Here is a 25095-nt window from a genome sequence, read left to right as displayed (position 1 = left end):
AATTAGAATATTGCCTCCCATAATCCTTTGCAATGGCTTATGGTCATGAACTTTTTCTCACCGCTGTCTTAAAGTGTCCTTACGTGGTAGCTCTTAAAAGCAGGCCCACTTGAACAGCTAGCTTTGCGCAGTGGCAGTATCGTAGCCCATGAGGTCAATCCGAGGCGTGATTATTGCTAATTGAAAACTTTACCCAATACCCCGCCATGATGACTTGAAATACAGTCAGCATTGGCAATTTTTGACAGGCTCTAAGGAGACTGAAAGATTGGTTTAATAAAAGTTTATGGCGCCCCATGTCTAGGGCGTGTCTTACGTGACTCCCGTTTCTTCCTGAGCTCTGTTGCACCATTCCTTCCGCTGGCTTCTTAGCATTTCCCTTTTACCTTTCTCTCCCACTGAATTCACTTGTTTCCGGCAGCACACTATTCTCACTACATGCTACGAATTCCCATCCTTCGGCTCATTGGCCTAGCATTTGCCTTTATGCAAATTGCTCCTTCGCACCCTGAATCCAGCTCAATTATTCACACCTAACCACCTGAAGGCACTAAAATTACTGGTAGCTAAGGAAAACAACGATCAGCCACGAGGTTTGGTAATCTTTTGTAGCCTTCTATCATTTGGATTATTTATTTGCTCTTCTTTTTTTTTTTTTTTTACTTGCTTTATTATTTCACCACAGCCTAAAGGAAAGGCTTCCCAGCGGGCGTGCCTTTGAATGTACCCGTCATGTCATACTTACCTGGCAGGGGAGCAATAGCCATGATCCCTAAGGTGGCTCTCCCAGAGTGAGGCTGGTTCATTGCACTCCGTACCAGTTGTCCTCTGCGATTTCCTCAAATGTGGGAAAATCGACTGCATAATTTATGGTAGTGGGGGACTGCGTTCGCGCTTTCCCCTGTGTTTGCTTGTTTGACAAAAATAGAGAACTTCACCAATTCTGACGAAGGATAATTTCAGCCACGGCACCGGTCTTCTTTGGCTCTTACTTTCCGCATCAAGCAGGCAGCGACAATCATTTCCTAGGCTTGATCATTTTTATTATCTTTGTTTTCTGGAGACCAGTTTTAAGCCAGAATTTCACTTTTTATTTTAACTTTTCAGCTTTTTTTTCATCATTTTTTTATCCTGACTTCTTTTGATTTATTGTATGCTTCAATGCAATGGAAGAAATAAAGAATTGGAGACCTATATTACGTCTTCCAACAGAACGTAACGTTTGATTGAATTTCTGGGAAAAAAAGATTTTCTGGATCAAGGCAGTGAATTGCCGCTTGAGACAATCAGACCAAACCTTAGGAATAGCTGGGTGGTCGCTAGCACTTACTAATGAACACCATGGAATTTTGAAAAAGCCACCACAAATGTTCTTTCAGCCCTGTTGAGTGTGGATGAAGAGAAGACAGGTGCTAGGCAAGGGTCATTCCTATCGATGGAGTCATGAAATGTGTGACTTTGGGGACGAACGTAGACCAGCGGATTGTGTACTCTGCCTAATGGCTGCTGTAGTAGAATCTTGGCAAAACTGTTTCCAAAGAGAGAAAAAAAATTGTACAAGGTTTGCTGCAAGATATGGTTGCCCTCACTCTCTGTTATAGGTTTGGAACCATTCCAAGATGCCATATAAGAAGACCAAGGAATTTGTTGGGGTTTAAGCTTCCCTGTAGGAGGAAGCGGGCCTAATTAGAATATTGCCTCCCATAATCCTTTGCAATGGCTTATGGTCATGAACTTTTTCTCACCGCTGTCTTAAAGTGTCATTACATGGTAGCTCTTAAAAGCTGGCCCACTTGAACAGTTAGCTTTGCGCAGTGGCAGTATCGTAGCCCATGAGGTCAATCCGAGGCGTGATTATTGCTAATTGAAAACTTTACCCAAGACCCCGCCATGATGACTTGAAATACAGTCAGCATTGGCAATTTTTGACAGGCTCTAAGGAGACTGAAAGATTGGTTTAATAAAAGTTTATGGCGCCCCATGTCTAGGGCGTGTCTTACGTGACTCCCGTTTCTTCCTGAGCTCTGTTGCACCATTCCTTCCGCTGGCTTCTTAGCATTTCCCTTTTACCTTTCTCTCCCACTGAATCCATTTGTTTCCGGCAGCACACTATTCTCACTCCATGCTACGAATTCCCATCCTTCGGCTCATTGGCCTAGCATTTGCCTTTATGCAAATTGCTCCTTCGCACCCTGAATCCAGCTCAATTATTCACACCTAACCACCTGAAGGCACTAAAATTACTGGTAGCTAAGGAAAACAACGATCAGCCACGAGGTTTGGTAATCTTTTGTAGCCTTCTATCATTTGGATTATTTATTTGCTTTTTTTTTTTTTTTAACTTGCTTTATTATTTCACCACAGCCTAAAGGAAAGGCTTCCCAGCAGGCGTGCCTTTGAATGTACCCGTCATGTCATACTTACCTGGCAGGGGAGCAATAGCCATGATCCCTAAGGTGGCTCTCCCAGAGTTAGGCTGGTTCATTGCACTCCGTACCAGTTGACCTCTGCGTTTTCCTCAAATGTGGGAAACTCGACTGCATAATTTATGGTAGTGGTAGACTGCGTTCGCGCTTTCCCCTGTGTTTGCTTGTTTGACAAAAATAGAGAACTTCACCAATTCTGACGAAGGATAATTTCAGCCACGGCACCCGTCTTCTTCGGCTCTTACTTCCCGCATCAAGCAGGCAGCGACAATCGTTTCCTAGGCTTGATCATTTTTATTATCTATGTTTTCTGGAGACCAGTTTTAAGCCAGAATTTCACTTTTTATTTTAACTTTTCAGCTTTTTTTTCATCATTTTTTTATCCTGACTTCTTTTGATTTATTGTATGCTTCAATGCAATGGAAGAAATAAAGAATTGGAGACCTATATTACGTCTTCCAACAGAACGTAACGTTTGATTGAATTTCTGGGAAAAGAAGATTTTCTGGATCAAGGCAGTGAATTGCCGCTTGAGACAATCAGACCAAACCTTAGGAATAGCTGGGTGGTCGCTAGCACTTACTAATGAACACCATGGAATTTTGAAAAAGCCACCACAAATGTTCTTTCAGCCCTGTTGAGTGTGGATGAAGAGAAGACAGGTGCTAGGCAAGGGTCATTCCTATCGATGGAGTCATGAAATGTGTGACTTTGGGGACGAACGTAGACCAGCGGATTGTGTACTCTGCCTAATGGCTGCTGTAGTAGAATCTTGGCAAAACTGTTTCCAAAGAGAGAAAAAAAATTGTACAAGGTTTGCTGCAAGATATGGTTGCCCTCACTCTCTGTTATATGTTTGGAACCATTCCAAGATGCCATATAAGAAGACCAAGGAATTTGTTGGGGTTTAAGCTTCCCTGTAGGAGGAAGCGGGCCTAATTAGAATATTGCCTCCCATAATCCTTTGCAATGGCTTATGGTTATGAACTTTTTCTCACCGCTGTCTTAAAGTGTCCTTACATGGTAGCTCTTAAAAGCTGGCCCACTTGAACAGTTAGCTTTGCGCAGTGGCAGTATCGTAGCCCATGAGGTCAATCCGAGGCGTGATTATTGCTAATTGAAAACTTTACCCAATACCCCGCCATGATGACTTGAAATACAGTCAGCATTGGCAATTTTTGACAGGCTCTAAGGAGACTGAAAGATTGGTTTAATAAAAGTTTATGGCGCCCCATTTCTAGGGCGTGTCTTACGTGACTCCCGTTTCTTCCTGAGCTCTGTTGCACCATTCCTTCCGCTGGCTTCTTAGCATTTCCCTTTTACCTTTCTCTCCCACTGAATCCACTTGTTTCCGGCAGCACACTATTCTCACTCCATGCTGCGAATTCCCATCCTTCGGCTCATTGGCCGAGCATTTGCCTTTATGCAAATTGCACCTTCGCACCCTGAATCCAGCTCAATTATTCACACCTAACCACCTGAAGGCACTAAAATTACTGGTAGCTAAGGAAAACAACGATCAGCCACGAGGTTTGGTAATCTTTTGTAGCCTTCTATCATTTGGATTATTTATTTGCTCTTCTTTTTTTTTTTTAACTTGCTTTATTATTTCACCACAGCCTAAAGGAAAGGCTTCCCAGCGGGCGTGCCTTTGAATGTACCTGTCATGTCATACTTACCTGGCAGGGGAGCAATAGCCATGATCCCTAAGGTGGCTATTGTCTTCTTTGGCTCTTACTTCCCGCATCAAGCAGGCAGCGACAATCATTTCCTAGGCTTGATCATTTTTATTATCTATGTTTTCTGGAGACCAGTTTTAAGCCAGAATTTCACTTTTTATTTTAACTTTTCAGCTTTTTTTTCATCATTTTTTTATCCTGACTTCTTTTGATTTATTGTATGCGTCAATGCAATGGAAGAAATAAAGAATTGGAGACCTATATTACGTCTTCCAACAGAACGTAACGCTTGATTGAATTTCTGGGAAAAAAAGATTTTCTGGATCAAGGCAGTGAATTGCCGCTTGAGACAATCAGACCAAACCTTAGGAATAGCTGGGTGGTCGCTAGCACTTACTAATGAACACCATGGAATTTTGAAAAAGCCACCACAAATGTTCTTTCAGCCCTGTTGAGTGTGGATGAAGAGAAGACAGGTGCTAGGCAAGGGTCATTCCTATCGATGGAGTCATGAAATGTGTGACTTTGGGGACGAACGTAGACCAGCGGATTGTGTACTCTGCCTAATGGCTGCTGTAGTAGAATCTTGGCAAAACTGTTTCCAAAGAGAGAAAAAAAATTGTACAAGGTTTGCTGCAAGATATGGTTGCCCTCACTCTCTGTTATAGGTTTGGAACCATTCCAAGATGCCATATAAAAAGACCAAGGAATTTGTTGGGGTTTAAGCTTCCCTGTAGGAGGAAGCGGGCCTAATTAGAATATTGCCTCCCATAATCCTTTGCAATGGCTTATGGTTATGAACTTTTTCTCACCGCTGTCTTAAAGTGTCCTTACATGGTAGCTCTTAAAAGCTGGCCCACTTGAACAGTTAGCTTTGCGCAGTGGCAGAATCATAGCCCATGAGGTCAATCCGAGGCGTGATTATTGCTAATTGAAAACTTTACCCAATACCCCGCCATGATGACTTGAAATACAGTCAGCATTGGCAATTTTTGACAGGCTCTAAGGAGACTGAAAGATTGGTTTAATAAAAGTTTATGGCGCCCCATGTCTAGGGCGTGTCTTACGTGACTCCCGTTTCTTCCTGAGCTCTGTTGCACCATTCCTTCCGCAGGCTTCTTAGCATTTCCCTTTTACCTTTCTCTCCCACTGAATCCACTTGTTTCCGGCAGCACACTATTCTCACTCCATGCTACGAATTCCCATCCTTCGGCTCATTGGCCTAGCATTTGCCTTTATGCAAATTGCTCCTTCGCACCCTGAATCCAGCTCAATTATTCACACCTAACCACCTGAAGGCACTAAAAATTACTGGTAGCTAAGGAAAACAACGATCAGCCACGAGGTTTGGTAATCTTTTGTAGCCTTCTATCATTTGGATTATTTATTTGCTCTTCTTTTTTTTTTTTTAACTTGCTTTATTATTTCACCACAGCCTAAAGGAAAGGCTTCCCAGCGGGCGTGCCTTTGAATGTACCCGTCATGTCATACTTACCTGGCAGGGGAGCAATAGCCATGATCCCTAAGGTGGCTCTCCCAGAGTGAGGCTGGTTCATTGCACTCTGTACCAGTTGACCTCTGCGATTTCCTCAAATGTGGGAAACTCGACTGCATAATTTATGGTAGTGGGGGACTGCGTTCGCGCTTTCCCCTGTGTTTGCTTGTTTGACAAAAATAGAGAACTTCAACAATTCTAACGAAGGATAATTTCAGCCACGGCACCCGTCTTCTTTGGCTCTTACTTCCCGCATCAAGCAGGCAGCGACAATCATTTCCTAGGCTTGATCATTTTTATTATCTATGTTTCCTGGAGACCAGTTTTAAGCCAGAATTTCACTTTTTATTTTAACTTTTCAGCTTTTTTTTCATCATTTTTTTATCTTGACTTCTTTTGATTTATTGTATGCTTCAATGCAATGGAAGAAATAAAGAATTGGAGACCTATATTACGTCTTCCAACAGAACGTAACGTTTGATTGAATTTCTGGGAAAAGAAGATTTTCTGGATCAAGGCAGTGAATTGCCGCTTGAGACAATCAGACCAAACCTTAGGAATAGCTGGGTGGTCGCTAGCACTTACTAATGAACACCATGGAATTTTGAAAAAGCCACCACAAATGTTCTTTCAGCCCTGTTGAGTGTGGATGAAGAGAAGACAGGTGCTAGGCAAGGGTCATTCCTATCGATGGAGTCATGAAATGTGTGACTTTGGGGACGAACGTAGACCAGCGGATTGTGTACTCTGCCTAATGGCTGCTGTAGTAGAATCTTGGCAAAACTGTTTCCAAAGAGAGAAAAAAAATTGTACAAGGTTTGCTGCAAGATATGGTTGCCCTCACTCTCTGTTATAGGTTTGGAACCATTCCAAGATGCCATATAAGAAGACCAAGGAATTTGTTGGGGTTTAAGCTTCCCTGTAGGAGGAAGCAGGCCTAATTAGAATATTGCCTCCCATAATCCTTTGCAATGGCTTATGGTTATGAACTTTTTCTCACCGCTGTCTTAAAGTGTCCTTACATGGTAGCTCTTAAAAGCTGGCCCACTTGAACAGATAGCTTTGCGCAGTGGCAGTATCGTAGCCCATGAGGTCAATCCGAGGCGTGATTATTGCTAATTGAAAACTTTACCCAATACCCCGCCATGATGACTTGAAATACAGTCAGCATTGGCAATTTTTGACAGGCTCTAAGGAGACTGAAAGATTGGTTTAATAAAAGTTTATGGCGCCCCATGTCTAGGGCGTGTCTTACGTGACTCCCGTTTCTTCCTGAGCTCTGTTGCACCATTCCTTCCGCTGGCTTCTTAGCATTTCCCTTTTACCTTTCTCTCCCACTGAATCCACTTGTTTCCGGCAGCACACTATTCTCACTCCATGCTACGAATTCCCATCCTTCGGCTCATTGGCCTAGCATTTGCCTTTATGCAAATTGCTCCTTCGCACCCTGAATCCAGCTCAATTATTCACACCTAACCACCTGAAGGCACTAAAATTACTGGTAGCTAAGGAAAACAACGATCAGCCACGAGGTTTGGTAATCTTTTGTAGCCTTCTATCATTTGGATTATTTATTTGCTCTTCTTTTTTTTTTTTTTACTTGCTTTATTATTTCACCACAGCCTAAAGGAAAGGCTTCCCAGCGGGCATGCCTTTGAATGTACCCGTCATGTCATACTTACCTGGCAGGGTAGCAATAGCCATTATCTCTAAGGTAGTTCTCCCAGAGTGAGGCTGGTTCATTGCACTCCGTACCAGTTGACCTCTGCGATTTCCTCAAATGTGGGAAACTCGACTGCATAATTTATGGTAGTGGGGGACTGCGTTCGCGCTTTCCCCTGTGTTTGCTTGTTTGACAAAAATAGAGAACTTCACAAATTCTGACGAAGGATTATTTCAGCCACGGCAACCGTCTTCTTTGGCTCTTACTTTCCGCATCAAGCAGGCAGCGACAATCATTTCCTAGGCTTGATCATTTTTATTATCTATGTTTTCTGGAGACCAGTTTTAAGCCAGAATTTCACTTTTTATTTTAACTTTTCAGCTTTTTTTTCATCATTTTTTTATCCTGACTTCTTTTGATTTATTGTATGCTTCAATGCAATGGAAGAAATAAAGAATTGGAGACCTATATAACGTCTTCCAACAGAACGTAACGTTTGATTGAATTTCTGGGAAAAAAAGATTTTCTGGATCAAGGCAGTGAATTGCCGCTTGAGACAATCAGACCAAACCTTAGGAATAGCTGGGTGGTCGCTAGCACTTACTAATGAACACCATGGAATTTTGAAAAAGCCACCACAAATGTTCTTTCAGCCCTGTTGAGTGTGGATGAAGAGAAGACAGGTGCTAGGCAAGGGTCATTCCTATCGATGGAGTCATGAAATGTGTGACTTTGGGGACGAACGTAGACCAGCGGATTGTGTACTCTGCCTAATGGCTGCTGTAGTAGAATCTTGGCAAAACTGGTTCCAAAGAGAGAAAAAAAATTGTACAAGGTTTGCTGCAAGATATGGTTGCCCTCACTCTCTGTTATAGGTTTGGAACCATTCCAAGATGCCATATAAGAAGACCAAGGAATTTGTTGGGGTTTAAGCTTCCCTGTAGGAGGAAGCGGGCCTAATTAGAATATTGCCTCCCATAATCCTTTGCAATGGCTTATGGTCATGAACTTTTTCTCACCGCTGTCTTAAAGTGTCCTTACATCGTAGCTCTTAAAAGCTGGCCCACTTGAACAGTTAGCTTTGCGCAGTGGCAGTATTGTAGCCCATGAGGTCAATCCGAGGCGTGATTATTGCTAATTGAAAACTTTACCCAATACCCCGCCATGATGACTTGAAATACAGTCAGCATTGGCAATTTTTGACAGGCTCTAAGGAGACTGAAAGATTGGTTTAATAAAAGTTTATGGCGCCCCATGTCTAGGGCGTGTCTTACGTGACTCCCGTTTCTTCCTGAGCTCTGTTGCACCATTCCTTCCGCTGGCTTCTTAGCATTTCCCTTTTACCTTTCTCTCCCACTGAATCCATTTGTTTCCGGCAGCACACTATTCTCACTCCATGCTACGAATTCCCATCCTTCGGCTCATTGGCCTAGCATTTGCCTTTATGCAAATTGCTCCTTCGCACCCTGAATCCAGCTCAATTATTCACACCTAACCACCTGAAGGCACTAAAATTACTGGTAGCTAAGGAAAAAAACGATCAGCCACGAGGTTTGGTAATCTTTTGTAGCCTTCTATCATTTGGATTATTTATTTGCTCTTCTTTTTTTTTTTTTTAAACTTGCTTTATTATTTCACCACAGCCTAAAGGAAAGGCTTCCCAGCGGGCGTGCCTTTGAATGTACCCGTCATGTCATACTTACCTGGCAGGGGAGCAATAGCCATGATCCCTAAGGTGGCTCTCCCAGAGTGAGGCTGGTTCATTGCACTCCGTACCAGTTGACCTCTACGATTTCCTCAAATGTGGGAAACTCAACTGCATAATTTATGGTAGTGGGGGACTGCGTTCGCGCTTTCCCCTGTGTTTGCTTGTTTGACAAAAATAGAGAGCTTCACCAATTCTGACGAAGGATAATTTCAGCCAGGGCACCCATCTTCTTTGGCTCTTACTTTCCGCATCAAGCAGGCAGCGACAATCATTTCCTAGGCTTGATCATTTTTATTATCTATGTTTTCTGGAGACCAGTTTTAAGCCAGAATTTCACTTTTTATTTTAACTTTTCAGCTTTTTTTTCATCATTTTTTTATCCTGACTTCTTTTGATTTATTGTATGCTTCAATGCAATGGAAGAAATAAAGAATTGGAGACCTATATTACGTCTTCCAACAGAACGTAACGTTTGATTGAATTTCTGGGAAAAAAAGATTTTCTGGATCAAGGCAGTGAATTGCCGCTTGAGACAATCAGACCAAACCTTAGGAATAGCTGGGTGGTCGCTAGCACTTACTAATGAACACCATGGAATTTTGAAAAAGCCACCACAAATGTTCTTTCAGCCCTGTTGAGTGTGGATGAAGAGAAGACAGGTGCTAGGCAAGGGTCATTCCTATCGATGGAGTCATGAAATGTGTGACTTTGGGGACGAACGTAGACCAGCGGATTGTGTACTCTGCCTAATGGCTGCTGTAGTAGAATCTTGGCAAAACTGTTTCCAAAGAGAGAAAAAAAATTGTACAAGGTTTGCTGCAAGATATGGTTGCCCTCACTCTCTGTTATAGGTTTGGAACCATTCCAAGATGCCATATAAGAAGACCAAGGAATTTGTTGGGGTTTAAGCTTCCCTGTAGGAGGAAGCGGGCCTAATTAGAATATTGCCTCCCATAATCCTTTGCAATGGCTTATGGTCATGAACTTTTTCTCACCGCTGTCTTAAAGTGTCCTTACATGGTAGCTCTTAAAAGCTGGCCCACTTGAACAGTTAGCTTTGCGCAGTGGCAGTATCGTAGCCCATGAGGTCAATCCGAGGCGTGATTATTGCTAATTGAAAACTTTACCCAATACCCCGCCATGATGACTTGAAATACAGTCAGCATTGGCAATTTTTGACAGGCTCTAAGGAGACTGAAAGATTGGTTTAATAAAAGTTTATGGCGCCCCATGTCTAGGGCGTGTCTTACGTGACTCCCGTTTCTTCCTGAGCTCTGTTGCACCATTCCTTCCGCTGGCTTCTTAGCATTTCCCTTTTACCTTTCTCTCCCACTGAATCCACTTGTTTCCGGCAGCACACAATTCTCACTCCATGCTACGAATTCCCATCCTTCGGCTCATTGGCCTAGCATTTGCCTTTATGCAAATTGCTCCTTCGCACCCTGAATCCAGCTCAATTATTCACACCTAACCACCTGAAGGCACTAAAATTACTGGTAGCTAAGGAAAACAACGATCAGCCACGAGGTTTGGTAATCTTTTGTAGCCTTCTATCATTTGGATTATTTATTTGCTTTTTTTTTTTTTTAACTTGCTTTATTATTTCACCACAGCCTAAAGGAAAGGCTTCCCAGCAGGCGTGCCTTTGAATGTACCCGTCATGTCATACTTACCTGGCAGGGGAGCAATAGCCATGATCCCTAAGGTGGCTCTCCCAGAGTTAGGCTGGTTCATTGCACTCCGTACCAGTTGACCTCTGCGTTTTCCTCAAATGTGGGAAACTCGACTGCATAATTTATGGTAGTGGTAGACTGCGTTCGCGCTTTCCCCTGTGTTTGCTTGTTTGACAAAAATAGAGAACTTCACCAATTCTGACGAAGGATAATTTCAGCCACGGCACCCGTCTTCTTCGGCTCTTACTTCCCGCATCAAGCAGGCAGCGACAATCGTTTCCTAGGCTTGATCATTTTTATTATCTATGTTTTCTGGAGACCAGTTTTAAGCCAGAATTTCACTTTTTATTTTAACTTTTCAGCTTTTTTTTCATCATTTTTTTATCCTGACTTCTTTTGATTTATTGTATGCTTCAATGCAATGGAAGAAATAAAGAATTGGAGACCTATATTACGTCTTCCAACAGAACGTAACGTTTGATTGAATTTCTGGGAAAAGAAGATTTTCTGGATCAAGGCAGTGAATTGCCGCTTGAGACAATCAGACCAAACCTTAGGAATAGCTGGGTGGTCGCTAGCACTTACTAATGAACACCATGGAATTTTGAAAAAGCCACCACAAATGTTCTTTCAGCCCTGTTGAGTGTGGATGAAGAGAAGACAGGTGCTAGGCAAGGGTCATTCCTATCGATGGAGTCATGAAATGTGTGACTTTGGGGACGAACGTAGACCAGCGGATTGTGTACTCTGCCTAATGGCTGCTGTAGTAGAATCTTGGCAAAACTGTTTCCAAAGAGAGAAAAAAAATTGTACAAGGTTTGCTGCAATATATGGTTGCCCTCACTCTCTGTTATATGTTTGGAACCATTCCAAGATGCCATATAAGAAGACCAAGGAATTTGTTGGGGTTTAAGCTTCCCTGTAGGAGGAAGCGGGCCTAATTAGAATATTGCCTCCCATAATCCTTTGCAATGGCTTATGGTTATGAACTTTTTCTCACCGCTGTCTTAAAGTGTCCTTACATGGTAGCTCTTAAAAGCTGGCCCACTTGAACAGTTAGCTTTGCGCAGTGGCAGTATCGTAGCCCATGAGGTCAATCCGAGGCGTGATTATTGCTAATTGAAAACTTTACCCAATACCCCGCCATGATGACTTGAAATACAGTCAGCATTGGCAATTTTTGACAGGCTCTAAGGAGACTGAAAGATTGGTTTAATAAAAGTTTATGGCGCCCCATGTCTAGGGCGTGTCTTACGTGACTCCCGTTTCTTCCTGAGCTCTGTTGCACCATTCCTTCCGCTGGCTTCTTAGCATTTCCCTTTTACCTTTCTCTCCCACTGAATCCACTTGTTTCCGGCAGCACACTATTCTCACTCCATGCTGCGAATTCCCATCCTTCGGCTCATTGGCCGAGCATTTGCCTTTATGCAAATTGCACCTTCGCACCCTGAATCCAGCTCAATTATTCACACCTAACCACCTGAAGGCACTAAAATTACTGGTAGCTAAGGAAAACAACGATCAGCCACGAGGTTTGGTAATCTTTTGTAGCCTTCTATCATTTGGATTATTTATTTGCTCTTCTTTTTTTTTTTTTAACTTGCTTTATTATTTCACCACAGCCTAAAGGAAAGGCTTCCCAGCGGGCGTGCCTTTGAATGTACCTGTCATGTCATACTTACCTGGCAGGGGAGCAATAGCCATGATCCCTAAGGTGGCTATTGTCTTCTTTGGCTCTTACTTCCCGCATCAAGCAGGCAGCGACAATCATTTCCTAGGCTTGATCATTTTTATTATCTATGTTTTCTGGAGACCAGTTTTAAGCCAGAATTTCACTTTTTATTTTAACTTTTCAGCTTTTTTTTCATCATTTTTTTATCCTGACTTCTTTTGATTTATTGTATGCGTCAATGCAATGGAAGAAATAAAGAATTGGAGACCTATATTACGTCTTCCAACAGAACGTAACGCTTGATTGAATTTCTGGGAAAAAAAGATTTTCTGGATCAAGGCAGTGAATTGCCGCTTGAGACAATCAGACCAAACCTTAGGAATAGCTGGGTGGTCGCTAGCACTTACTAATGAACACCATGGAATTTTGAAAAAGCCACCACAAATGTTCTTTCAGCCCTGTTGAGTGTGGATGAAGAGAAGACAGGTGCTAGGCAAGGGTCATTCCTATCGATGGAGTCATGAAATGTGTGACTTTGGGGACGAACGTAGACCAGCGGATTGTGTACTCTGCCTAATGGCTGCTGTAGTAGAATCTTGGCAAAACTGTTTCCAAAGAGAGAAAAAAAATTGTACAAGGTTTGCTGCAAGATATGGTTGCCCTCACTCTCTGTTATAGGTTTGGAACCATTCCAAGATGCCATATAAGAAGACCAAGGAATTTGTTGGGGTTTAAGCTTCCCTGTAGGAGGAAGCGGGCCTAATTAGAATATTGCCTCCCATAATCCTTTGCAATGGCTTATGGTCATGAACTTTTTCTCACCGCTGTCTTAAAGTGTCCTTACATGGTAGCTCTTAAAAGCTGGCCCACTTGAACAGTTAGCTTTGCGCAGTGGCAGTATCGTAGCCCATGAGGTCAATCCGAGGCGTGATTATTGCTAATTGAAAACTTTACCCAATACCCCGCCATGATGACTTGAAATACAGTCAGCATTGGCAATTTTTGACAGGCTCTAAGGAGACTGAAAGATTGGTTTAATAAAAGTTTATGGCGCCCCATGTCTAGGGCGTGTCTTACGTGACTCCCGTTTCTTCCTGAGCTCTGTTGCACCATTCCTTCCGCTGGCTTCTTAGCATTTCCCTTTTACCTTTCTCTCCCACTGAATCCATTTGTTTCCGGCAGCACACTATTCTCACTCCATGCTACGAATTCCCATCCTTCGGCTCATTGGCCTAGCATTTGCCTTTATGCAAATTGCTCCTTCGCACCCTGAATCCAGCTCAATTATTCACACCTAACCACCTGAAGGCACTAAAATTACTGGTAGCTAAGGAAAACAACGATCAGCCACGAGGTTTGGTAATCTTTTGTAGCCTTCTATCATTTGGATTATTTATTTGCTTTTTTTTTTTTTTAACTTGCTTTATTATTTCACCACAGCCTAAAGGAAAGGCTTCCCAGCAGGCGTGCCTTTGAATGTACCCGTCATGTCATACTTACCTGGCAGGGGAGCAATAGCCATGATCCCTAAGGTGGCTCTCCCAGAGTTAGGCTGGTTCATTGCACTCCGTACCAGTTGACCTCTGCGTTTTCCTCAAATGTGGGAAACTCGACTGCATAATTTATGGTAGTGGTAGACTGCGTTCGCGCTTTCCCCTGTGTTTGCTTGTTTGACAAAAATAGAGAACTTCACCAATTCTGACGAAGGATAATTTCAGCCACGGCACCCGTCTTCTTCGGCTCTTACTTCCCGCATCAAGCAGGCAGCGACAATCGTTTCCTAGGCTTGATCATTTTTATTATCTATGTTTTCTGGAGACCAGTTTTAAGCCAGAATTTCACTTTTTATTTTAACTTTTCAGCTTTTTTTTCATCATTTTTTTATCCTGACTTCTTTTGATTTATTGTATGCTTCAATGCAATGGAAGAAATAAAGAATTGGAGACCTATATTACGTCTTCCAACAGAACGTAACGTTTGATTGAATTTCTGGGAAAAGAAGATTTTCTGGATCAAGGCAGTGAATTGCCGCTTGAGACAATCAGACCAAACCTTAGGAATAGCTGGGTGGTCGCTAGCACTTACTAATGAACACCATGGAATTTTGAAAAAGCCACCACAAATGTTCTTTCAGCCCTGTTGAGTGTGGATGAAGAGAAGACAGGTGCTAGGCAAGGGTCATTCCTATCGATGGAGTCATGAAATGTGTGACTTTGGGGACGAACGTAGACCAGCGGATTGTGTACTCTGCCTAATGGCTGCTGTAGTAGAATCTTGGCAAAACTGTTTCCAAAGAGAGAAAAAAAATTGTACAAGGTTTGCTGCAATATATGGTTGCCCTCACTCTCTGTTATATGTTTGGAACCATTCCAAGATGCCATATAAGAAGACCAAGGAATTTGTTGGGGTTTAAGCTTCCCTGTAGGAGGAAGCGGGCCTAATTAGAATATTGCCTCCCATAATCCTTTGCAATGGCTTATGGTTATGAACTTTTTCTCACCGCTGTCTTAAAGTGTCCTTACATGGTAGCTCTTAAAAGCTGGCCCACTTGAACAGTTAGCTTTGCGCAGTGGCAGTATCGTAGCCCATGAGGTCAATCCGAGGCGTGATTATTGCTAATTGAAAACTTTACCCAATACCCCGCCATGATGACTTGAAATACAGTCAGCATTGGCAATTTTTGACAGGCTCTAAGGAGACTGAAAGATTGGTTTAATAAAAGTTTGTGGCGCCCCATGTCTAGGGCGTGTCTTACGTGACTCCCGTTTCTTCCTGAGCTCTGTTGCACCATTCCTTCCGCTGGCTTCTTAGCATTTCCCTTTTACCTTTCTCTCCCACTGAATCCACTTGTTTCCGGCAGCACACTATTCTCACTCCATGCTGCGAATTCCCATCCTTCGGCTCATTGGCCGAGCATTTGCCTTTATGCAAATTGCACCTTCGCACCCTGAATCCAGCTCAATTATTCACACCTAACCACCTGAAGGCACTAAAATTACTGGTAGCTAAGGAAAACAACGATCAGCCACGAGGTTTGGTAATCTTTTGTAGCCTTCTATCATTTGGATTATTTATTTGCTCTTCTTTTTTTTTTTTTAACTTGCTTTATTATTTCACCACAGCCTAAAGGAAAGGCTTCCCAGCGGGCGTGCCTTTGAATGTACCTGTCATGTCATACTTACCTGGCAGGGGAGCAATAGCCATGATCCCTAAGGTGGCTATTGTCTTCTTTGGCTCTTACTTCCCGCATCAAGCAGGCAGCGACAATCATTTCCTAGGCTTGATCATTTTTATTATCTATGTTTTCTGGAGACCAGTTTTAAGCCAGAATTTCACTTTTTATTTTAACTTTTCAGCTTTTTTTTCATCATTTTTTTATCCTGACTTCTTTTGATTTATTGTATGCGTCAATGCAATGGAAGAAATAAAGAATTGGAGACCTATATTACGTCTTCCAACAGAACGTAACGCTTGATTGAATTTCTGGGAAAAAAAGATTTTCTGGATCAAGGCAGTGAATTGCCGCTTGAGACAATCAGACCAAACCTTAGGAATAGCTGGGTGGTCGCTAGCACTTACTAATGAACACCATGGAATTTTGAAAAAGCCACCACAAATGTTCTTTCAGCCCTGTTGAGTGTGGATGAAGAGAAGACAGGTGCTAGGCAAGGGTCATTCCTATCGATGGAGTCATGAAATGTGTGACTTTGGGGACGAACGTAGACCAGCGGATTGTGTACTCTGCCTAATGGCTGCTGTAGTAGAATCTTGGCAAAACTGTTTCCAAAGAGAGAAAAAAAATTGTACAAGGTTTGCTGCAAGATATGGTTGCCCTCACTCTCTGTTATAGGTTTGGAACCATTCCAAGATGCCATATAAGAAGACCAAGGAATTTGTTGGGGTTTAAGCTTCCCTGTAGGAGGAAGCGGGCCTAATTAGAATATTGCCTCCCATAATCCTTTGCAATGGCTTATGGTCATGAACTTTTTCTCACCGCTGTCTTAAAGTGTCCTTACATGGTAGCTCTTAAAAGCTGGCCCACTTGAACAGTTAGCTTTGCGCAGTGGCAGTATCGTAGCCCATGAGGTCAATCCGAGGCGTGATTATTGCTAATTGAAAACTTTACCCAATACCCCGCCATGATGACTTGAAATACAGTCAGCATTGGCAATTTTTGACAGGCTCTAAGGAGACTGAAAGATTGGTTTAATAAAAGTTTATGGCGCCCCATGTCTAGGGCGTGTCTTACGTGACTCCCGTTTCTTCCTGAGCTCTGTTGCACCATTCCTTCCGCTGGCTTCTTAGCATTTCCCTTTTACCTTTCTCTCCCACTGAATCCATTTGTTTCCGGCAGCACACTATTCTCACTCCATGCTACGAATTCCCATCCTTCGGCTCATTGGCCTAGCATTTGCCTTTATGCAAATTGCTCCTTCGCACCCTGAATCCAGCTCAATTATTCACACCTAACCACCTGAAGGCACTAAAATTACTGGTAGCTAAGGAAAACAACGATCAGCCACGAGGTTTGGTAATCTTTTGTAGCCTTCTATCATTTGTATTATTTATTTGCTTTTTTTTTTTTTTAACTTGCTTTATTATTTCACCACAGCCTAAAGGAAAGGCTTCCCAGCAGGCGTGCCTTTGAATGTACCCGTCATGTCATACTTACCTGGCAGGGGAGCAATAGCCATGATCCCTAATGCCTCGTTTCCACTGAGCGGATCGGTTCGGTTCGGTACGGTACGGTTCGCTATTTTGGGTGTTTCCATTATGAAAGTGGTCCATATAAGCAAACCGTACCGATCCATTCAGGGTCCTGCTTCAGATGTAGGGCCATAGAAAATGGAACGGTTCGGTTAGGGCGGAGCTACTATACAATCCATTGATTGGTGGACAGGAAGAGCATTTTTTCTAATCCCCGCATGGCCCTGAAGGTCTGACTTGCAGTGGAAACGCTCACCAGAATGGGCTGGTCCATTCTAAACCTTCCAAACTGTACCGACCCGAACCGATCTGCTCAGTGGAAACGAGGCATAAGGTGGCTCTCCCAGAGTTAGGCTGGTTCATTGCACTCCGTACCAGTTGACCTCTGCGTTTTCCTCAAATGTGGGAAACTCGACTGCATAATTTATGGTAGTGGTAGACTGCGTTCGCGCTTTCCCCTGTGTTTGCTTGTTTGACAAAAATAGAGAACTTCACCAATTCTGACGAAGGATAATTTCAGCCACGGCACCCGTCTTCTTCGGCTCTTACTTCCCGCATCAAGCAGGCAGCGACAATCGTTTCCTAGGCTTGATCATTTTTATTATCTATGTTTTCTGGAGACCAGTTTTAAGCCAGAATTTCACTTTTTATTTTAACTTTTCAGCTTTTTTTTCATCATTTTTTTATCCTGACTTCTTTTGATTTATTGTATGCTTCAATGCAATGGAAGAAATAAAGAATTGGAGACCTATATTACGTCTTCCAACAGAACGTAACGTTTGATTGAATTTCTGGGAAAAGAAGATTTTCTGGATCAAGGCAGTGAATTGCCGCTTGAGACAATCAGACCAAACCTTAGGAATAGCTGGGTGGTCGCTAGCACTTACTAATGAACACCATGGAATTTTGAAAAAGCCACCACAAATGTTCTTTCAGCCCTGTTGAGTGTGGATGAAGAGAAGACAGGTGCTAGGCAAGGGTCATTCCTATCGATGGAGTCATGAAATGTGTGACTTTGGGGACGAACGTAGACCAGCGGATTGTGTACTCTGCCTAATGGCTGCTGTAGTAGAATCTTGGCAAAACTGTTTCCAAAGAGAGAAAAAAAATTGTACAAGGTTTGCTGCAATATATGGTTGCCCTCACTCTCTGTTATATGTTTGGAACCATTCCAAGATGCCATATAAGAAGACCAAGGAATTTGTTGGGGTTTAAGCTTCCCTGTAGGAGGAAGCGGGCCTAATTAGAATATTGCCTCCCATAATCCTTTGCAATGGCTTATGGTTATGAACTTTTTCTCACCGCTGTCTTAAAGTGTCCTTACATGGTAGCTCTTAAAAGCTGGCCCACTTGAACAGTTAGCTTTGCGCAGTGGCAGTATCGTAGCCCATGAGGTCAATCCGAGGCGTGATTATTGCTAATTGAAAACTTTACCCAATACCCCGCCATGATGACTTGAAATACAGTCAGCATTGGCAATTTTTGACAGGCTCTAAGGAGACTGAAAGATTGGTTTAATAAAAGTTTATGGCGCCCCATGTCTAGGGCGTGTCTTACGTGACTCCCGTTTCTTCCTGAGCTCTGTTGCACCATTCCTTCCGCTGGCTTCTTAGCATTTCCCTTTTACCTTTCTCTCCCACTGAATCCACTTGTTTCCGGCAGCACACTATTCTCACTCCATGCTGCGAATTCCCATCCTTTGGCTCATTGGCCGAGCATTTGCCTTTATGCAAATTGCACCTTCGCACCCTGAATCCAGCTCAATTATTCACACCTAACCACCTGAAGGCACTAAAATTACTGGTAGCTAAGGAAAACAACGATCAGCCACGAGGTTTGGTAATCTTTTGTAGCCTTCTATCATTTGGATTATTTATTTGCTCTTCTTTTTTTTTTTTTTTTTAACTTGCTTTATTATTTCACCACAGCCTAAAGGAAAGGCTTCCCAGCGGGCGTGCCTTTGAATTTACCCGTCATGTCATACTTACCTGGCAGGGGAGCAATAGCCATGATCCCTAAGGTGGCTCTCCCAGAGTGAGGCTGGTTCATTGCACTCCGTACCAGTTGACCTCTGCGATTTCCTCAAATGTGGGAAACTCGACTGCATAATTTATGGTAGTGGGGGACTGCGTTCGCGCTTTCCCCTGTGTTTGCTTGTTTGACAAAAATAGAGAACTTCACCAATTCTAACGAAGGATAATTTCAGCCACGGCACCCGTCTTCTTTGGCTCTTACTTCCCGCATCAAGCAGGCAGCGACAATCATTTCCTAGGCTTGATCATTTTTATTATCTATGTTTTCTGTAGACCAGTTTTAAGCCAGAATTTCACTTTTTATTTTAACTTTTCAGCTTTTTTTTCATCATTTTTTTATCTTGACTTCTTTTGATTTATTGTATGCTTCAATGCAATGGAAGAAATAAAGAATTGGAGACCTATATTACGTCTTCCAACAGAACGTAACGTTTGATTGAATTTCTGGGAAAAGAAGATTTTCTGGATCAAGGCAGTGAATTGCCGCTTGAGACAATCAGACCAAACCTTAGGAATAGCTGGGTGGTCGCTAGCACTTACTAATGAACACCATGGAATTTTGAAAAAGCCACCACAAATGTTCTTTCAGCCCTGTTGAGTGTGGATGAAGAGAAGACAGGTGCTAGGCAAGGGTCATTCCTATCAATGGAGTCATGAAATGTGTGACTTTGGGGACGAACGTAGACCAGCGGATTGTGTACTCTGCCTAATGGCTGCTGTAGTAGAATCTTGGCAAAACTGTTTCCAAAGAGAGAAAAAAAATTGTACAAGGTTTGCTGCAAGATATGGTTGCCCTCACTCTCTGTTATAGGTTTGGAACCATTCCAAGATGCCATATAAGAAGACCAAGGAATTTGTTGGGGTTTAAGCTTCCCTGTAGGAGGAAGCGGGCCTAATTAGAATATTGCCTCCCATAATCCTTTGCAATGGCTTATGGTTATGAACTTTTTCTCACCGCTGTCTTAAAGTGTCCTTACATGGTAGCTCTTAAAAGCTGGCCCACTTGAACAGTTAGCTTTGCGTAGTGGCAGTATCGTAGCCCATGAGGTCAATCCGAGGCGTGATTATTGCTAATTGAAAACTTTACCCAATACCCCGCCATGATGACTTGAAATACAGTCAGCATTGGCAATTTTTGACAGGCTCTAAGGAGACTGAAAGATTGGTTTAATAAAAGTTTATGGCGCCCCATGTCCAGGGCGTGTCTTACGTGACTCCCGTTTCTTCCTGAGCTCTGTTGCACCATTCCTTCCGCTGGCTTCTTAGCATTTCCCTTTTACCTTTCTCTCCCACTGAATCCACTTGTTTCCGGCAGCACACTATTCTCACTCCATGCTACGAATTCCCATCCTTCGGCTCATTGGCCTAGCATTTGCCTTTATGCAAATTGCTCCTTCGCACCCTGAATCCAGCTCAATTATTCACACCTAACCACCTGAAGGCACTAAAATTACTGGTAGCTAAGGAAAACAACGATCAGCCACGAGGTTTGGTAATCTTTTGTAGCCTTCTATCATTTGGATTATTTATTTGCTCTTCTTTTTTTTTTTTTTTTTAAACTTGCTTTATTATTTCACCACAGCCTAAAGGAAAGGCTTCCCAGCGGGCGTGCCTTTGAATTTACCCGTCATGTCATACTTACCTGGCAGGGGAGCAATAGCCATGATCCCTAAGGTGGCTCTCCCAGAGTGAGGCTGGTTCATTGCACTCCGTACCAGTTGACCTCTGCTATTTCCTCAAATGTGGGAAACTCGACTGCATAATTTATGGTATTGGGGTACTGCGTTCACGATTTCCCCTGTGTTTGCTTGTTTGACAAAAATAGAGAACTTCACCAATTCTGACGAAGGATAATTTCAGCCACAGCACCCGTCTTCTTTGGCTCTTACTTTCCGCATCAAGCAGGCAGCGACAATCATTTCCTAGGCTTGATCATTTTTATTATCTATGTTTTCTGGAGACCAGTTTTAAGCCAGAATTTCACTTTTTATTTTAAATTTTCAGCTTTTTTTTCATCATTTTTTTATCCTGACTTCTTTTGATTTATTGTATGCTTCAATGCAATGGAAGAAATAAAGAATTGGAGACCTATATTACATCTTCCAACAGAACGTAACGCTTGATTGAATTTCTGGGAAAAAAAGATTTTCTGGATCAAGGCAGTGAATTGCCGCTTGAGACAATCAGACCAAACCTTAGGAATAGCTGGGTGGTCGCTAGCACTTACTAATGAACACCATGGAATTTTGAAAAAGCCACCACAAATGTTCTTTCAGCCCTGTTGAGTGTGGATGAAGAGAAGACAGGTGCTAGGCAAGGGTCATTCCTATCGATGGAGTCATGAAATGTGTGACTTTGGGGACGAATGTAGACCAGCGGATTGTGTACTCTGCCTAATGGCTGCTGTAGTAGAATCTTGGCAAAACTGGTTCCAAAGAGAGAAAAAAAATTGTACAAGGTTTGCTGCAAGATATGGTTGCCCTCACTCTCTGTTATAGGTTTGGAACCATTCCAAGATGCCATATAAGAAGACCGAGGAATTTGTTGGGGTTTAAGCTTCCCTGTAGGAGGAAGCGGGCCTAATTAGAATATTGCCTCCCATAATCCTTTGCAATGGCTTATGGTCATGAACTTTTTCTCACCGCTGTCTTAAAGTGTCCTTACGTGGTAGCTCTTAAAAGCAGGCCCACTTGAACAGCTAGCTTTGCGCAGTGGCAGTATCGTAGCCCATGAGGTCAATCCGAGGCGTGATTATTGCTAATTGAAAACTTTACCCAATACCCCGCCATGATGACTTGAAATACAGTCAGCATTGGCAATTTTTGACAGGCTCTAAGGAGACTGAAAGATTGGTTTAATAAAAGTTTATGGCGCCCCATGTCTAGGGCGTGTCTTACGTGACTCCCGTTTCTTCCTGAGCTCTGTTGCACCATTCCTTCCGCTGGCTTCTTAGCATTTCCCTTTTACCTTTCTCTCCCACTGAATTCACTTGTTTCCGGCAGCACACTATTCTCACTACATGCTACGAATTCCCATCCTTCGGCTCATTGGCCTAGCATTTGCCTTTATGCAAATTGCTCCTTCGCACCCTGAATCCAGCTCAATTATTCACACCTAACCACCTGAAGGCACTAAAATTACTGGTAGCTAAGGAAAACAACGATCAGCCACGAGGTTTGGTAATCTTTTGTAGCCTTCTATCATTTGGATTATTTATTTGCTCTTCTTTTTTTTTTTTTTAACTTGCTTTATTATTTCACCACAGCCTAAAGGAAAGGCTTCCCAGCAGGCGTGCCTTTGAATGTACCCCTCATGTCATACTTACCTGGCAGGGGAGCAATAGCCATGATCCCTAAGGTGGCTCTCCCAAAGTGAGGCTGGTTCATTGCACTCCGTACCAGTTTACCTCTGCGATTTCCTCAAATGTGGGAAAATCGACTGCATAATTTATGGTAGTGGGGGACTGCGTTCGCGCTTTCCCCTGTGTTTGCTTGTTTGACAAAAATAGAGAACTTCACCAATTCTGACGAAGGATAATTTCAGCCACGGCACCCGTCTTCTTTGGCTCTTACTTTCCGCATCAAGCAGGCAGCGACAATCATTTCCTAGGTTTGATCATTTTTATTATCTATGTTTTCTGGAGACCAGTTTTAAGCCAGAATTTCACTTTTTATTTTAACTTTTCAGCTTTTTTTTCATCATTTTTTTATCCTGACTTCTTTTGATTTATTGTATGCTTCAATGCAATGGAAGAAATAAAGAATTGGAGACCTATATTACGTCTTCCAACAGAACGTAACGTTTGATTGAATTTCTGGGAAAAAAAGATTTTCTGGATCAAGGCAGTGAATTGCCGCTTGAGACAATCAGACCAAACCTTAGGAATAGCTGGGTGGTCGCTAGCACTTACTAATGAACACCATGGAATTTTGAAAAAGCCACCACAAATGTTCTTTCAGCCCTGTTGAGTGTGGATGAAGAGAAGACAGGTGCTAGGCAAGGGTCATTCCTATCGATGGAGTCATGAAATGTGTGACTTTGGGGACGAACGTAGACCAGCGGATTGTGTACTCTGCCTAATGGCTGCTGTAGTAGAATCTTGGCAAAACTGTTTCCAAAGAGAGAAAAAAAATTGTACAAGGTTTGCTGCAAGATATGGTTGCCCTCACTCTCTGTTATAGGTTTGGAACCATTTCAAGATGCCATATAAGAAGACCAAGGAATTTGTTGGGGTTTAAGCTTCCCTGTAGGAGGAAGCGGGCCTAATTAGAATATTGCCTCCCATAATCCTTTGCAATGGCTTATGGTCATGAACTTTTTCTCACCGCTGTCTTAAAGTGTCCTTACATGGTAGCTCTTAAAAGCTGGCCCACTTGAACAGTTAGCTTTGCGCAGTGGCAGTGTCGTAGCCCATGAGGTCAATCCGAGGCGTGATTATTGCTAATTGAAAACTTTACCCAATACCCCGCCATGATGACTTGAAATACAGTCAGCATTGGCAATTTTTGACAGGCTCTAAGGAGACTGAAAGATTGGTTTAATAAAAGTTTATGGCGCCCCATGTCCAGGGCGTGTCTTACGTGACTCCCGTTTCTTCCTGAGCTCTGTTGCACCATTCCTTCCGCTGGCTTCTTAGCATTTCCCTTTTACCTTTCTCTCCCACTGAATCCACTTGTTTCCGGCAGCACACTATTCTCACTCCATGCTACGAATTCCCATCCTTCGGCTCATTGGCCTAGCATTTGCCTTTATGCAAATTGCTCCTTCGCACCCTGAATCCAGCTCAATTATTCACACCTAACCACCTGAAGGCACTAAAATTACTGGTAGCTAAGGAAAACAACGATCAGCCACGAGGTTTGGTAATCTTTTGTAGCCTTCTATCATTTGGATTATTTATTTGTTCTTCTTCTGATCATTTTTATTATCTTTGTTTTCTGGAGACCAGTTTTAAGCCAGAATTTCACTTTTTATTTTAACTTTTCAGCTTTTTTTTCATCATTTTTTTATCCTGACTTCTTTTGATTTATTGTATGCTTCAATGCAATGGAAGAAATAAAGAATTGGAGACCTATATTACGTCTTCCAACAGAACGTAACGTTTGATTGAATTTCTGGGAAAAGAAGATTTTCTGGATCAAGGCAGTGAATTGCCGCTTGAGACAATCAGACCAAACCTTAGGAATAGCTGGGTGGTCGCTAGCACTTACTAATGAACACCATGGAATTTTGAAAAAGCCACCACAAATGTTCTTTCAGCCCTGTTGAGTGTGGATGAAGAGAAGACAGGTGCTAGGCAAGGGTCATTCCTATCGATGGAGTCATGAAATGTGTGACTTTGGGGACGAACGTAGACCAGCGGATTGTGTACTCTGCCTAATGGCTGCTGTAGTAGAATCTTGGCAAAACTGTTTCCAAAGAGAGAAAAAAAATTGTACAAGGTTTGCTGCAAGATATGGTTGCCCTCACTCTCTGTTATATGTTTGGAACCATTCCAAGATGCCATATAAGAAGACCAAGGAATTTGTTGGGGTTTAAGCTTCCCTGTAGGAGGAAGCGGGCCTAATTAGAATATTGCCTCCCATAATCCTTTGCAATGGCTTATGGTTATGAACTTTTTCTCACCGCTGTCTTAAAGTGTCCTTACATGGTAGCTCTTAAAAGCTGGCCCACTTGAACAGTTAGCTTTGCGCAGTGGCAGTATCGTAGCCCATGAGGTCAATCCGAGGCGTGATTATTGCTAATTGAAAACTTTACCCAATACCCCGCCATGATGACTTGAAATACAGTCAGCATTGGCAATTTTTGACAGGCTCTAAGGAGACTGAAAGATTGGTTTAATAAAAGTTTATGGCGCCCCATGTCTAGGGCGTGACTTACGTGACTCCCGTTTCTTCCTGAGCTCTGTTGCACCATTCCTTCCGCTGGCTTCTTAGCATTTCCCTTTTACCTTTCTCTCCCACTGAATCCACTTGTTTCCGGCAGCACACTATTCTCACTCCATGCTGCGAATTCCCATCCTTCGGCTCATTGGCCGAG

General features: G+C 42.7%; 27 non-coding genes across 27 annotated transcripts; all 27 read left to right on the top strand.

Annotated features, from left to right (window-relative positions):
* Window positions 1–119: 119 nt before the first annotated feature.
* On the top strand, window positions 120–260 carry LOC134592033 (U4 spliceosomal RNA). Its single transcript, XR_010088718.1, has one exon. It is a non-coding gene; the product is annotated as a U4 spliceosomal RNA (small nuclear RNA).
* Window positions 261–737: 477 nt separating this feature from the next.
* On the top strand, window positions 738–904 carry LOC134590337 (U1 spliceosomal RNA). Its single transcript, XR_010087277.1, has one exon. It is a non-coding gene; the product is annotated as a U1 spliceosomal RNA (small nuclear RNA).
* Window positions 905–1803: 899 nt separating this feature from the next.
* On the top strand, window positions 1804–1944 carry LOC134593151 (U4 spliceosomal RNA). Its single transcript, XR_010089674.1, has one exon. It is a non-coding gene; the product is annotated as a U4 spliceosomal RNA (small nuclear RNA).
* Window positions 1945–2416: 472 nt separating this feature from the next.
* LOC134591566 (U1 spliceosomal RNA) lies at window positions 2417–2583 on the top strand. Its single transcript, XR_010088328.1, has one exon. It is a non-coding gene; the product is annotated as a U1 spliceosomal RNA (small nuclear RNA).
* Window positions 2584–3482: 899 nt separating this feature from the next.
* Window positions 3483–3623, top strand: LOC134592032 (U4 spliceosomal RNA). Its single transcript, XR_010088717.1, has one exon. It is a non-coding gene; the product is annotated as a U4 spliceosomal RNA (small nuclear RNA).
* A 1352-nt stretch (window positions 3624–4975) lies between these two features.
* Window positions 4976–5116, top strand: LOC134593162 (U4 spliceosomal RNA). The gene has a single exon (XR_010089684.1). It is a non-coding gene; the product is annotated as a U4 spliceosomal RNA (small nuclear RNA).
* A 476-nt stretch (window positions 5117–5592) lies between these two features.
* LOC134590197 (U1 spliceosomal RNA) lies at window positions 5593–5759 on the top strand. Its single transcript, XR_010087156.1, has one exon. It is a non-coding gene; the product is annotated as a U1 spliceosomal RNA (small nuclear RNA).
* An 899-nt stretch (window positions 5760–6658) lies between these two features.
* On the top strand, window positions 6659–6799 carry LOC134592030 (U4 spliceosomal RNA). The gene has a single exon (XR_010088716.1). It is a non-coding gene; the product is annotated as a U4 spliceosomal RNA (small nuclear RNA).
* Window positions 6800–7274: 475 nt separating this feature from the next.
* On the top strand, window positions 7275–7441 carry LOC134591517 (U1 spliceosomal RNA). The gene has a single exon (XR_010088286.1). It is a non-coding gene; the product is annotated as a U1 spliceosomal RNA (small nuclear RNA).
* An 899-nt stretch (window positions 7442–8340) lies between these two features.
* Window positions 8341–8481, top strand: LOC134593363 (U4 spliceosomal RNA). The gene has a single exon (XR_010089855.1). It is a non-coding gene; the product is annotated as a U4 spliceosomal RNA (small nuclear RNA).
* A 477-nt stretch (window positions 8482–8958) lies between these two features.
* LOC134591199 (U1 spliceosomal RNA) lies at window positions 8959–9125 on the top strand. Its single transcript, XR_010088011.1, has one exon. It is a non-coding gene; the product is annotated as a U1 spliceosomal RNA (small nuclear RNA).
* An 899-nt stretch (window positions 9126–10024) lies between these two features.
* On the top strand, window positions 10025–10165 carry LOC134592029 (U4 spliceosomal RNA). Its single transcript, XR_010088715.1, has one exon. It is a non-coding gene; the product is annotated as a U4 spliceosomal RNA (small nuclear RNA).
* Window positions 10166–10636: 471 nt separating this feature from the next.
* LOC134591564 (U1 spliceosomal RNA) lies at window positions 10637–10803 on the top strand. The gene has a single exon (XR_010088327.1). It is a non-coding gene; the product is annotated as a U1 spliceosomal RNA (small nuclear RNA).
* Window positions 10804–11702: 899 nt separating this feature from the next.
* Window positions 11703–11843, top strand: LOC134592028 (U4 spliceosomal RNA). Its single transcript, XR_010088714.1, has one exon. It is a non-coding gene; the product is annotated as a U4 spliceosomal RNA (small nuclear RNA).
* A 1353-nt stretch (window positions 11844–13196) lies between these two features.
* LOC134592027 (U4 spliceosomal RNA) lies at window positions 13197–13337 on the top strand. Its single transcript, XR_010088713.1, has one exon. It is a non-coding gene; the product is annotated as a U4 spliceosomal RNA (small nuclear RNA).
* A 471-nt stretch (window positions 13338–13808) lies between these two features.
* LOC134591563 (U1 spliceosomal RNA) lies at window positions 13809–13975 on the top strand. Its single transcript, XR_010088326.1, has one exon. It is a non-coding gene; the product is annotated as a U1 spliceosomal RNA (small nuclear RNA).
* Window positions 13976–14874: 899 nt separating this feature from the next.
* On the top strand, window positions 14875–15015 carry LOC134592026 (U4 spliceosomal RNA). Its single transcript, XR_010088712.1, has one exon. It is a non-coding gene; the product is annotated as a U4 spliceosomal RNA (small nuclear RNA).
* Window positions 15016–16368: 1353 nt separating this feature from the next.
* On the top strand, window positions 16369–16509 carry LOC134592025 (U4 spliceosomal RNA). The gene has a single exon (XR_010088711.1). It is a non-coding gene; the product is annotated as a U4 spliceosomal RNA (small nuclear RNA).
* An 815-nt stretch (window positions 16510–17324) lies between these two features.
* Window positions 17325–17484, top strand: LOC134591608 (U1 spliceosomal RNA). Its single transcript, XR_010088360.1, has one exon. It is a non-coding gene; the product is annotated as a U1 spliceosomal RNA (small nuclear RNA).
* Window positions 17485–18383: 899 nt separating this feature from the next.
* Window positions 18384–18524, top strand: LOC134592024 (U4 spliceosomal RNA). The gene has a single exon (XR_010088710.1). It is a non-coding gene; the product is annotated as a U4 spliceosomal RNA (small nuclear RNA).
* A 479-nt stretch (window positions 18525–19003) lies between these two features.
* Window positions 19004–19170, top strand: LOC134589660 (U1 spliceosomal RNA). The gene has a single exon (XR_010086701.1). It is a non-coding gene; the product is annotated as a U1 spliceosomal RNA (small nuclear RNA).
* Window positions 19171–20069: 899 nt separating this feature from the next.
* On the top strand, window positions 20070–20210 carry LOC134593456 (U4 spliceosomal RNA). Its single transcript, XR_010089935.1, has one exon. It is a non-coding gene; the product is annotated as a U4 spliceosomal RNA (small nuclear RNA).
* Window positions 20211–20690: 480 nt separating this feature from the next.
* LOC134591574 (U1 spliceosomal RNA) lies at window positions 20691–20857 on the top strand. The gene has a single exon (XR_010088335.1). It is a non-coding gene; the product is annotated as a U1 spliceosomal RNA (small nuclear RNA).
* Window positions 20858–21756: 899 nt separating this feature from the next.
* LOC134592023 (U4 spliceosomal RNA) lies at window positions 21757–21897 on the top strand. Its single transcript, XR_010088709.1, has one exon. It is a non-coding gene; the product is annotated as a U4 spliceosomal RNA (small nuclear RNA).
* A 476-nt stretch (window positions 21898–22373) lies between these two features.
* On the top strand, window positions 22374–22540 carry LOC134591205 (U1 spliceosomal RNA). Its single transcript, XR_010088016.1, has one exon. It is a non-coding gene; the product is annotated as a U1 spliceosomal RNA (small nuclear RNA).
* An 899-nt stretch (window positions 22541–23439) lies between these two features.
* Window positions 23440–23580, top strand: LOC134593436 (U4 spliceosomal RNA). Its single transcript, XR_010089919.1, has one exon. It is a non-coding gene; the product is annotated as a U4 spliceosomal RNA (small nuclear RNA).
* A 1159-nt stretch (window positions 23581–24739) lies between these two features.
* LOC134592022 (U4 spliceosomal RNA) lies at window positions 24740–24880 on the top strand. Its single transcript, XR_010088708.1, has one exon. It is a non-coding gene; the product is annotated as a U4 spliceosomal RNA (small nuclear RNA).
* The last annotated feature ends 215 nt before the right edge of the window (window positions 24881–25095 follow it).

Source organism: Pelobates fuscus, chromosome 2, assembly GCF_036172605.1.
Source record: "Pelobates fuscus isolate aPelFus1 chromosome 2, aPelFus1.pri, whole genome shotgun sequence".
NCBI classification, from domain to species: domain Eukaryota; kingdom Metazoa; phylum Chordata; class Amphibia; order Anura; family Pelobatidae; genus Pelobates; species Pelobates fuscus.
The sequence above is the reverse complement of the archived record's forward strand: the minus strand, read 5'-3'. Positions and strand labels throughout refer to the sequence as shown.